The sequence below is a fragment of the Ailuropoda melanoleuca genome, chromosome 1, assembly GCF_002007445.2.
Source record: "Ailuropoda melanoleuca isolate Jingjing chromosome 1, ASM200744v2, whole genome shotgun sequence".
In the NCBI taxonomy this organism is placed as follows: domain Eukaryota; kingdom Metazoa; phylum Chordata; class Mammalia; order Carnivora; family Ursidae; genus Ailuropoda; species Ailuropoda melanoleuca.
The window spans coordinates 203,455,908-203,467,827 of record NC_048218.1 but is presented as its reverse complement, the minus strand read 5'-3'; the positions used below and the strand labels follow the sequence as shown (position 1 = coordinate 203,467,827).

The 11,920-nt window shown below is 34.7% G+C and overlaps 1 protein-coding gene across 1 annotated transcript in view; it reads right to left on the bottom strand.

Annotated features, from left to right (window-relative positions):
- Nucleotides 1-11,920, bottom strand: part of CNTNAP2 (contactin associated protein 2) — a 1,777,718-nt gene that overhangs the window by 1,631,409 nt on the left and 134,389 nt on the right. The gene's annotated exons all lie outside the window — the stretch shown is intronic.

The window sequence follows — 11,920 nt, the reverse complement described above, 5'->3', positions numbered from 1 at the left end:
AAATCCCCAACTGTGAGCACTTGTGAACGGTGCAGACCCTTTGAAGATTAGTGAAGAGACATGGGGCAAGAGCCCCAGGCTCCATCTTTCCCTCCTCTTCTCTCCCCCCATTTTACTCATTTAGCAGCAAAACCAACAGTTTCCTGTTCTGATTGCATGGAAGGAGCATAGCTTCCTTTGGTATGTTGATGGCCACTCCCTTGTCCGCAGCATCTCGTCTTTTATATCAAGAGGCTGAGCACAGTGTTTCCTCAAACAAAATATACTTCTTTATATTAGCAGTGAATATAATACACTTCTCATTGCTTATTTATGTGCTATGTGTGCGTGTGTGTGTGCATACGCTTATGGGAACATTTTTTAGGGATACCAGGTACAGCTTTCATCAGGCCCATTGCACAAAGACGGTGTTTATTCTAGTTATGCTTACAAGTGCAGAGCTACAAATAACTTCAATAGAAAAACCTAAAAGTTATCAATATTGTGTAATAAACGTTTCAAAGAGAAGCCTATCAAAGCCCTAACTCTCTGATGGTTACTCCCCAAATGGCAACCAGGTAATCTCTACTGAACCTTTCACACGTTTCTGTATCATCCACCCACTACCTTCTCCTTCTCGCAGCACTGGCTCTGCCTCTACCTCTCTCCTCCTCTGTGCTCATCTCCCCGTTTTCCCCATTGGCCCATACCTTTCTCATGTTTGTTTCCTAGGCCTTTATGAATCTATAAGTTTGGTCATCCATCTATTTTTCTCTCTTTTCTCTTCCTGTTTCTAGTTTCCCAAAATGGCTATAAAATGAAATTAAAATATATACCTAACACTGAAGATGATTTGTTCAATAAAATTTTATGTCATTAATTTTTAAATATCGAAAGATATCCTTTTCTTTATAAAATGTCAGCACATATAAAACCTGAATATAGCTACATTAAGAGATCACACTGATAGACCAATGATCCCTCACTTAAATTTTTTTTCTCTCTCTGTATATATAGTATTACATATGAGTATTGAAAAGTATTACATTGAACATGTGATGTAAATAGGATATGTTCATTTAAGAAAGAACAAATGGAGTAACAGCTGGGTAACTGATAAACTTTTACTTCTGGGATTTTACTATATTTTAAAAAGTAATACAGAGGAAATATTAATTCTATTGTTTCTATTACTATTAGAATAACATTCTAAGAATATATAGAAAGAAATGGTATAGGTGCTAATATCTGGCTTATTCTTTATCTATAAGAACTCAATACTTTGTTGATCTATTTTCTATAAATACTTCGAACTTTCATGCTTTGAAAAACTGAACTTTAAACACATATATATGCAATTTTTGCAACTTCAATTGTGTACCTCTTGGTTTCAGCAGGATCTCCGTACTGTAGATTTAGGTGACAGGATGATAAACAGGCCATTATTTGCAGCTGTATTATCTGCTCTAAAATATGTGGCCACATTAATTTGTATTGTTTGTGTTGTTAATGGACACTGGCTTAATTACCAGGGCGAAGCAACAATATGTGGTATAATGGGATGTGAGACTGCCATGCAATATCCTAATTTATCAGGCAGCATATTCCCTTAACATTATTACAGCAGATTAGAAACGCCACGTTCTGAAATCTCCTTCCCAAAATCAAAACAGTCTGAGAGCACAGTACGTCCTCAAGAAAAAAATTCTGCTTTGCTCTATTAGACATTCTCCAACAAACACAAGTTAAATAAGGTAAAATGAGATAGTTCACCTAAGATGATTTTTCACATTTTCATGAAAATTTTGTTTCTATTTTCAGGAGAATAATTCCAAGCTTTCTAGATTGAGAACAATTAAGGTAGGACTGTAAGACTCATCTGGTATTTGAAAAAAAAATTAGGGAAAATTTTATTGTCTTTATTATTGAGGGGTGAAAAAATCTATAGAAAACAATTTTGCTCACATTTGTAGAAAAAAGTATTTTAATGGGTGAAGGGGGGATAATATCTACTTACATTATTATCTATTTTTTTAGGTTATTACATGTCTAAAAACTTGAGAACTCAATGAGAATAATTCTCAACTTGAGTTTGCGATATGGTGCTTATTCATGAAAATAAATGTCTTTATGGACATTGTTACAAAGATTAACCAGCCTGGAAAACCAGAAGGGTAAAAGCCCCATCCCCCCATGCTTTTGGGGAAAAATATTTTTGTTTGCAATCTTGAGCCCACACACCTATTCTTCCTTATTCCTCCCTGAGGATGGCAGTACAAATAATGGTACTGAACTTCATACCACGTTGTCAAATTCATCTTGTTATAGTCAGCGTAGTGACTGGTCCATAGCAGATGCTCTTAAGTATTTGTTGGCTGAAATGGAAGGGCTATGACTATTTTGTTAATTTTCAGATATAAAACATGACTTCCAGTGTCTGATATTTAAATTTGGAGTTATTTAACTAAAAATGTAATAAGACCAATTATTTTCATCTTGATGATAATTTAGTATATGTGGGTAAGAAACAAATGAAAGAAAAATATTGGAATTTCTAACACCTTATACTTTGATTGGTTAATAGCTAAAAGTAGCAAATAACTACTAACTTCCTAACTGAAGTTAGGAAGAGTTTTCGTTCAGCAAACAAAAATTAAGCTACTATTCTTTTTTATTTTACTTTATTTTATTTTATTTTATTATTTTATTTTATTTTATTTATTTTATTTATCCCTACACCTAACATGGGGCTCAAACTCAGAACCCCGAGATCAAGAGTCACATGTTCTGCAGACTGAGCCAGCCAGGTACTCCTAAACTACTATTTTAATAACTGAGTCCTACAATTGTACCTAAAAGCAAAATTAATGTATCATATCTCAATATGATTGATAACATTCTGGAATTAATTCAAAACATGAAAAAATATATAAACTATTAAATGTGAATACTTCAACCAGCTTAATTCTGTATGGTTCAGGATTTGTTTCTGGATGTTAATGTAAAGATAAAAATCTCAAATGGTAAAAGTGAGATAAGTTTTGTCAATCATAAATTAAACCAAAGACAAGTAAAATTAATTATCTCAATATATAAGGAAAGTACTGGGAGAGACTGCATTTGTAGGATGTGACGAGTATGTGAGACTAACATGTTGGCAGGAGTTCACACACACAGGGTTTCCATAAGCATGAAGCTGTTTGGAGACAGACCACATGGCATTGTCCTAGGATAGGATCCACCCCTCTGAAGGAATAGTTAGTCTCTTAGTGAGCTCTCCTTTTCCAGCCAGATTTCCTGGAGGGCAGAATCCAGATACCCTCTCAATGCAGTATTCATTAGCATGGTCTGGCCCAAGTTGGCTGTCAGTAAAAGTTATTTGAATTCCTTGTTTCTGGGCATACTGGGAAGCTCTGAATTGTTAAGGATGCTTGTGATGAATGACTAAATGTTCAATTTAATTTTGCTTAGGGTACTGGATTTACAAAACCATTAACCCATTTTTTTTTTAAAGCTTCTCCACTTTGTGATTTTGCTGAATTGTTAGTGAACACTAATCACTGGCCACAAGGAAAGTCCAGTCCACAAAGAACAGAAGTGAAGACCAGTCTCTGACGAGGCAGATTTCTCTCTTTCTCATCAAATAAGTTATGAAAATCTTTCTAGTAACTGGATTAGTGACCTCCCTAGCACAACTTTTTAGTTGTTATATATAGAAATTTTGAAATGTGAAAGGGTGTGTGTGTGTATATATACATATATATATGTGTGTGTGTATATATATATATATACAGAGAGAGAGAGGAAGAGAGAGAGAGAGGGAGAGAGCAAGAATTAGGGGTGGCTCAGTCGTTAAGCATCTGCCTTCAGCTCAGGGCATGATCCCGCCATTCTGGGGTTGAGCCCCATGTAAGGCTCCTCCGCTGGAAGCCTGCTTCTTCCTCTCCCACTCCCCCTGCTTGTGTTCCCTCTCTGACTGGCTGTCTCTATCTCTGTCAAATAAATAAATAAAATCTTTAGGGGAAAAAAAAGGATTAGAGAGAGGAGGGGAGAGAGAAAGAGAGAGAAGGAAAAGGAGGGAGAAGAAGACTCTTTAAATAGAGTTGTTAAATAAAATAACCCTTATACTTTTAAAGTTCATCACACTGCTGGGCTGTTTTTGTTTTTTGTTTTTGTTTTTTTGCCTTTTTAATTCCTTTCAAACTATATATTATTTTTCCTTTAGTATTTGAGAGTATATATTTAGCAGCAATTTTTTTTCAAATTAGAGAAATCAGAAGAAGAATAAAAAACAGCAAACACAAACCAAACCAAACATAAAAATAAAATACAAAATAAAAGAACAATACAAGATAAAATAAAACAATACAAAATAAAATGACAAAATACAAAATAAAATAAAACAATACAAAATAAAAAATAAAATAACATTTCATAGAGTTTTCATGAAAGTTCATATGTCTATATTTGACAAAATTCTGAAGATAGATGGGATGGATTCAAAATTACTTTCTCCTAAGGAAAAATTCATAATGTGAAATAAAATGTACTAGTGTATTTAGTTACCTAATGTTGATATATAATTATAATACATTGTTTCCAGGAATAAACCTCCATTATGAAGAGATTTGCCATCAGATACTTAGTATTACAGGCATTTCCATGGTATTATTAGCCATCTCTGGACTTGAACTAATAAGTAAACAATCATAGATGCCTAGGTTGAATAATTACACAGAATGATTTTCATTTCCATTTTCGTTAAAATAAATGAAAGAAAGAATTCAGTCAGGTCTAAAACTGAAAAATTTCCCAAAAAAACGAAAGAGGGAGGGAGGGAGACCAACCTGGCAATTTTCACTAATTATAGTCTCATAAGCCTCAAACTTTCTCGTGTAAACTCCTTTGTTCATGGTATTACAAAATTTTAAAAAGCAGTGACTGTGCTGGTCATTTATATACTATTTTTATTGTTTCAATTAAAGACAATTTTATTGACTTTTTAAAAATTGTATTTGTCCATTTTTATAATGAGAACATAATCTCAATGTGTTTACATGTTCTTTCTGCCTTTACATATTTTGAGCACACCTATATGCCAAACATGTAGCCAGGCGCTAAGGTTTAATACTATCCCTGCCTTCAACTCTTTATTGGCAGGGGTCAGCAAATTTCTGTAAACATCCAAGCAGCAAATATTTTAGGCTTCACTGGCCACACATGGTCTCTATGGCAGTCACTAAACTTTCTAAAAGCAGTGTATACAACACATAAATAGGCGTGGCTGCATTCCAATAAAACTTTACATTAAAACATGAATTTCATAGCGTTTTCATGTGTCATAAAATGTTATGCTCCTTTTATTTTCTAAAATGATTTTTAAAAGTTTTAACTACAGGCTATATGAAAACAGAACCTCACTGAATTAAGCTATAGTTTGCTGACCTTCGGTTCATAGTATTTAAAAAAGTTTTTCTTATATGATCGATATCTTGATAAAACATTTCCCTATCCTCTCAAGTCTCATAGACCTCTCTCTTACAAAATTTTTAAGGATTTATCATCAAGTGTTTATTTCATGGAAAGATTTTCATCATTTGCCATCTTAGTATACTTGGCTCCAAACTGATGCAACAGATTCTAGAGAATGGGGTGGGGGGGGGAGAATAAAATGGAACATTTTGTAGCTGTCAAGGGAACTCTACTGTAATTTCTGCTGTCTCTATTTGAAAAAGGAGAATGGCAGAATAAGAAAAACAGTTTCCAAAACTAAGACAACCACTACGTATCAATAAAACAAATCTCAGCTCATTTGAGCAATGCTTTGCTATACACTGTTTACATTCTTGGCACTGACTCTGCCATTAAGATATTTGAATGTACTAGGGGATACATACAGATGCTATACGTTTTAATTTAAATGAGCCATTAAACTCAGATCATTTGTCTAAGCTGATGTAATACATGCAGAAATCTGAGGCTGGGAGTGTTTAATAAGCTTGTCTATGAGCACACAGGTAGTTTCAAACCCAGGTTTGTTTTTTGTTTTTGTTTTCTTTTCTGATTCCAAAATAAATGCTCTTTCTCCTATGCACTGACTCCAAGGATGGGGGGGGGGTACACTCATATTTTCTCAGAAGGAAGTAGGAAACTAAGCATCTTAGCTTCTAGTTCACAAGTAATTAGTGACAATTTAATTGGAATTTAAAGTGTTTTCACTGCATTAATAAATAATTAACAACAATACAGAAACAGCTCTGAGCTGCTTGAGAATTGTGTGTTAGCAGATAAGCTTTCCACAGAACCAGTTTAAACAAATGCAGGAGGGTCCTGGGTATTTCTTAGTTCTATCAACATGGAAGCACCAGACTGATTTGCTCTCTCAGGCCTGAAGTTAGGGGATGCATTTGCTGTACTTGGGTTTAAAACGGTCTCCATGTTCAAGCTAGAGAACTGAACAAGGTGACGTCTGCGGTTCATTGCCATGTTACTCTTCCATTAAGTGCAGCCATAAAGAAAGACCCTCCCTCCCCACACATACACACTTTTCTCCTCTCCTGAAACATATAAATTAGGTTATACAAGTAATTACTAGTTGCTATAAGCTTACATATTTTAAGGTAAAATTGTTATTTGTCTTATTTGTCTTATCCTATTCTGCCAGTCATCTTTGACTTTACGGTATAAAAAAGTATCCACTTGTTAAAATCGTAATAACAAATTAGCACAAGAGGAAAAAAAATGAACAGTTCCATGTTTTATTGGCAAACAAAAAAGTAAGTATTAGAAATACTGAAATAATGAAATTGGCAATCTTTGTGTTAGAATATTTGCCACAGAAATGTATTTTATACGATTCACCTTGCCTTCATGGTTCTGCTCTGGAATACAAAATGAGATAATTTCCTATAATGAAATTTCTTTTTTAATAAAACAGATCATGGGTGTGAAGTTTGCCTTTTCCTATTAAGCCAAGGGGGGGGGGGGGGGTACACTCATATTTTCTCAGAAGGAAGTAGGAAACTAAGCATCTTAGCTTCTAGTTCACAAGTAATTAGTGACAATTTAATTGGAATTTAAAGTGTTTTCACTGCATTAATAAATAATTAACAACAATACAGAAACAGCTCTGAGCTGCTTGAGAATTGTGTGTTAGCAGATAAGCTTTCCACAGAACCAGTTTAAACAAATGCAGGAGGGTCCTGGGTATTTCTTAGTTCTATCAACATGGAAGCACCAGACTGATTTGCTCTCTCAGGCCTGAAGTTAGGGGATGCATTTGCTGTACTTGGGTTTAAAACGGTCTCCATGTTCAAGCTAGAGAACTGAACAAGGTGACGTCTGCGGTTCATTGCCATGTTACTCTTCTGTAAGTGCAGCCATAAAGAAAGACCCTCCCTCCCCACACATACACACTTTTCTCCTCTCCTTAAACATATAAATTAGGTTATACAAGTAATTACTAGTTGCTATAAGCTTACATATTTTAAGGTAAAATTGTTATTTGTCTTATTTGTCTTATCCTATTCTGCCAGTCATCTTTGACTTTACGGTATAAAAAAGTATCCACTTGTTAAAATCGTAATAACAAATTAGCACAAGAGGAAAAAAAATGAACAGTTCCATGTTTTATTGGCAAACAAAAAAGTAAGTATTAGAAATACTGAAATAATGAAATTGGCAATCTTTGTGTTAGAATATTTGCCACAGAAATGTATTTTATACGATTCACCTTGCCTTCATGGTTCTGCTCTGGAATACAAAATGAGATAATTTCCTATAATGAAATTTCTTTTTTAATAAAACAGATCGTGGGTGTGAAGTTTGCCTTTTCCTATTAAAAGAGTTAAAGAAAATAAAGACAAATTTTAACTATGACTTGGAATATAAATGCTCTCTTTCTGAAGGTCCAAATCACTCATACATAACATTGAGTAACTAGGCAGGGAGCAGGGCTTAATCTGATTTGAACTTGTTGATTTTATACCACTCTGGTGAATGCTGAAAATTACTAAGGAAAGATGTACTCTTTTTATAATTTCAAACAAGATTTTAAAAGAAAATAATGAATCAATGCACAAAGAAAATTAAATAGTCAGCATTTTCATTGTTTCTTTAAAATCCATGGATACATAAGTCATATGCCTGAATGCCAACTCTGTACCTCCCACCTTTCGATTATATTTCTTTTTCCAATCAAATTAATATGTTGTACCACTAATTAAGTGCTAAGTAATTTATAAACATAAAAATATGCCTGTCTTTGTTCTTTGAAGTTTGCTCTTTCTGTAAGAAGAGGGGTGAAAATCTGTACCAAGGTGAATGGAAATGAGCAGCCTTTTCTCCTTACACCACATCAATTCCCATTTGTCTGAGTGAGTGGTTAGGTCTATAGCACAAAACGCATTCACTTCACTCTATTATTTGTCTTTATACTGTAGGCAGGTCAGAAGACTGGTTAAATTATCCACAATTGTACAAAGCATAGTAGCACTTACAATTTCCTGATTTTATGAACATACAGTATTTTATTAAGTTTCTCTGTTCAGAAGCTGCATTCATTCAGGCAGTCAACAAATCTTAATATCCTTAAGACTCATCTAATTTTTCAAGTACACATTCTAAAATCAGTAAAAAATAATTAATTTCCCCATATCTTTCAACCTAATGTACACCCTAGTGGTTGAGCCGAGGAAATATAAACCTTTATCACATAATCATGTACACTGGAATCATTTTTCAAATTCTAAGAATGGGAGGGGAATTTAATATTCATTTAAATATTTAGACACAACAATTTTTGTACTTCTCCTTAAGTAGCTGTAACATTAAAAAATGTATCGATATCTTTTTACAGGTAAGAGAATAGTAACTTTTCACATGTGCTTATAATTTTAAGTTTCCAATCTGGAATTTTTTTTTTTTGTCCTGTTTACATTACCAAAACCTCTTATCTAAGCAGCAAAACTGTGGCAAACTTCAAAATAGCTCAGTTTGAGATTCTTGTCATATTACCTCTATATGGTCAAACAAATGTATATGAAATCTCCCCATCTAAGGCAATATTTGGGTAAATACGTGTGTCTAGATAAAAGCACATGATCAGAAGCCTTAAGCCCTAAAAAAAGATTAGTGTCTGCAGGAAGCTCTTCCCCCGCGGCATTCAGTTTATTTCTGAGGTCAACTTGGAGGGAAGAATGAGTTGGAAAATAAGCTCATATCTTTGCAAACAAAGACTGTAGAGAAAAAAAAAATAATAAAGCTGCAGGACACTGGGGAGAAGGTGCCCTGACAGGCCACCTGTTAAGTTCAGCAGGCTTATCTGCCTCTAGGCACCTGCAGACATCAGCCTCCCTGTTTGCCAACCAAGCCTTCTAATGCTAATTCAGTGTCCCAGTGGAGACACCTTCTTTGAAGAGATAGTTCCCAATGTAAATTATTAAATTGATCGGATGGCCCACAAATTGATCTCATGTGAGTTTCAGCAGTGTGAGTCATCCTCCCTTGGGACAGGCAAATTTTATTATTTTTTTCAAAGGCAGAAAGAATAATTTGAAAGCAATTTATTCTTTAGGAAAAGGGAGCAACAACTGAAATGCTCCCTTCTGTCTTCAGGTATTACCAGATGTTCTGATGATTACATACAGGCTTACAGACATGCATCGGGTTACGACTGAAGGATGGTCACTAACTACAGTGGGGGTGGGGGACAGCAGCACATCGTGAATTACTGCTCTGTTCTGCCCAGGTGGACAGGGTCAGATTACTGAGGCCCTTGAAGTTACCTAAGGATTTGGGCTCTTATCCCAGAACAATAGGAAGTCATTCAAGGGCTTTTAGCAGGGAGTGACACAATCACATTTTTATTTGAAAAGCTCATTCTGGCTGAGTATGAATAATGGCTGAGTGTGGAGAAAAGCAAAATTCTTAATGATTTGGGAAACTGCCTGAAGAGACAGAAGAAAAAAAAAAATCAGGGTAGGCTAGTCTGTCCCTGAAGAAATATCTACTGAAAAGATTTTAGTGGCTAAGTGGCATTTACCTTGGTAAATTTATCACTGCCCGCTTTGCAGAGTCAAAAACAAAGTTGATTGGACTCTGTTCTTATGCTAGAAGTTTTATGCAAAATCACTGAAATCTCAAAACTAAAAAAACAAAAACAAAACCAAAACGAAACAAGGAAGCTATTATTGTTCCCATTTCACAGATGAGGAAACTAAGGCTCAGATAAAGCAGTTTTCCCAAGTGACAAAATTAGGGGTTAAAGTGAGAGTCAAATTCTCTGTATGATTCCAAAGACCATGTTATTTGTTAGCTCAGCATGGAGTGTCTCTTGAGAAATGCCATTGCCCATGGACTAGATAGTCTCCTGATATACCAAATGCTTAGGAAGCCCCAGCTCCTTAAAAAAATCTTAGAGTATATGGGAGGTTAATTATTCATGGACTCATTTTAGAGTTTCTGTGAGAAAGCTTTAATATGGTCAGCGTAAGGGAAATTCTTGTCTGTTATTGACCCTAACATGACAAAGGGAAATAGAACATTTTCTTCTCAAGGAATCACATTTTGTATAAAAATGGCTGACTTCCTAATAAAAAATCTGCACATTTTCTCTTCGGTGTACAAATTTTACAATTTTCACTAGCACAGAAGGTCGATGTTAACCAGATTGTACCTAATTTAGATGTTTCTGTATAAATACAGATTGAGTAGTTTTCCATGACATGAAACATGAGAAAGTGGAAATGGGGATGTGCTCATGATATTCAAAATTAATTAGGAATTTACATTATACCTGCTTTCAAAACTCACTTGAGATCGTTGTTTTACATACTAATACTCATGTCTATATCAAGTCAATATCTGCAGGGTGAACACCTAGCTACTTTATTTAGAGCTATTTTGTTTAAAGGGGAGATAATTTTTAAATTTGGTAATATCTCTTTTTGTGAGCTTAACCTACATTATCTATTATAGGGAAATGAGTCGAATACTTCTCATTCTATAAATTTCCAAGAGATGTCTACAGGCCTTGAATGGCTGTGAGAAGTGCTGCAGGGATCTGAACCTTAGAGAAAAACTGCATGAACATCATTCAGAAGCCAAGTGTCAAGTAGTTGCTAACACAACTCAGCAGTGAGCCATCAGCTGCAGGAGACATCTTCAGAGCCTGTTGGGAGGTGGGGTATGGAGAATGGAAGGGAAATCATTTGCTAGTCCAGATGGCACAAATGAGTGTTTGCTTAGAAGACAAGCAGTGTTATCCCTCACCTACCGGCACCCTGTTCAGTGATAAATTGAGTTGTCAAAGCCCATCAGGCTGCCTCTATTGGACCATCCTTTAGGAAGGTTAATCTCATGAATGGCTGATGAATTTACTGTTGATACAATATTGACACTTTTTTAAAAAGTAAAAACAGAGAACATCAGATAATACAGGGACTTTGTTTTGGCACTTTGGTTGCCAGTTAACAGAATTCAATTTTATCTAAGCAGATTGTCTGCAACTAAAACTGGAAGAACAAAGAATTTGAAATCATAAGATAGGGGATCACGACTGCATGTATTAATTACGCCTCTGGACAACTTGATCTTTCAAAACCTTGATTTCATAAAACAGGGAAAAAAGCATCAACCTTGTAAGGCCTTTATGTAAGTTAACATACAACATACTGGAAAAGAGGTTGATACATTATAAAAGGTATATAACTGCTTTTGGTTTTATTATAGAAAGCAGATGAAATAACTGGAATATCATGTACTTTTCCTGTACATCAGTCACATTAAATTTTTTTAGATCATGTAATCCTATCAACAAAATAATTTTGAGGTTTCACACTCTCAAAATGTGTATTTTAAAAAATAAAGTGTATGAACAATTATTACTAGTTTGTCATCAACAATATACACAAAGTCAGGCTTACTAATAATGATACCAGAT